The following is a 1,312-nucleotide window of genomic DNA, read 5'->3' as shown; positions in this document are numbered from 1 at the left end:
AATTTATCTGTCAGGGAAACCGGCTCCGCCCGCAAACTCCTGTAATAAGTTACCCCCCCCAGAGGAGGGAGGGCTGAGGCTAGCAAATCACAAGCTTCTGCTGCTTTTTGCGTAAGCTGCAAATGAAAAAAAGGGGGGCTTGTGACCAGCAACAGGCGAGCACACTCATGGACGTAACGTTACAGAGACTGTGGGGCCCGACAGAAAAAAACGTCCAACCGTTGCCGCAAACGTTTTAAATGATGCTTGTGGTGTCATGGCAACAAGGCGGTATGGTTCATATCTCTCAGGTGTCTGAAGTGTAATGTGGGAAAAAAACTGTAATGTGATGACAAAGCTAAACATGTGCTGTCACTGTCAGTGATGAGCAAAAAGTGTTGTTAATAAAGTATATTTAACTATATTAGCCTAATTTTACTAACCCCACAGTTTCTTATTAATCAGACCCACCTGTCTTTACTAATGGACAAAATAACTTAGTGACTTTAAAGAACAGGTTCATACATTTTCAAATATGTCTTAAAACAACAGTCAGGTTGTTTTTGACACGTTTTTCTTGCTGCAACAAGCATCAACCTCTGGAGCTAAAGAATTAAACCAGATGTGCCAAAACCTGCAGTTCCTCTAATGACCACTTGAAGCTGGATCCAAAAGCCAGTCATGTTAAAATGCCCAAACGTGTTTACTTCCTGGTACAAAAACTGGTTTTGGTCTCTATAGCTACTTCCCCAGTTTGATTCCATTTATGAACGTTAATTGTAACATTTTGGTCACCTAAAAAGTTTTTTCTGGTAAACATTTTGCTTTAATTGCAATTAGCATTATCACAGTTAACCATAGATTGTAAATGCATTGTGCTAACCAAGCTAGCAGCATTAGCATCAGTTCCACTATCTTGTCCAAATATGGTCACTTCTGGCTCCAAAAATCCAAGTTGGAAATGGTCGAAGTTCCAACTCAAGGTTTCAGAACGGAACTCTATAAAACAATGGGTGACATTATGGTAGCTTTGTCCATTAGTTTTGCAGTCTATGTGCTGTAATCCCTTCTTCTCTTCATACTAGCCATTAAAAGACTCCATCATAATGCACTTACAATGTAAGTGATGGTGGCCAAACTCCACAGCCCTCATTCTGTGCAAAAATGTATTTAAAAGTTTATCTGGAGCTAGTAAAAAGTTTTCAAACGAGCTGTCCAAGGGAATGAAATAGATATCTTCCAAAGTTGCAGTCTTTTTAGTGCCAAAGTCTCTGTTTTTGCTACTACACCAAAGCTCAACAGGGAAACTCTGTTCAAGGAAACAGAAAGAGGG

Source organism: Scomber scombrus, chromosome 8 (assembly GCF_963691925.1).
Source record: "Scomber scombrus chromosome 8, fScoSco1.1, whole genome shotgun sequence".
Taxonomy (NCBI): Eukaryota; Metazoa; Chordata; class Actinopteri; order Scombriformes; family Scombridae; genus Scomber; species Scomber scombrus.
This window is presented reverse-complemented; position numbering follows the sequence as displayed.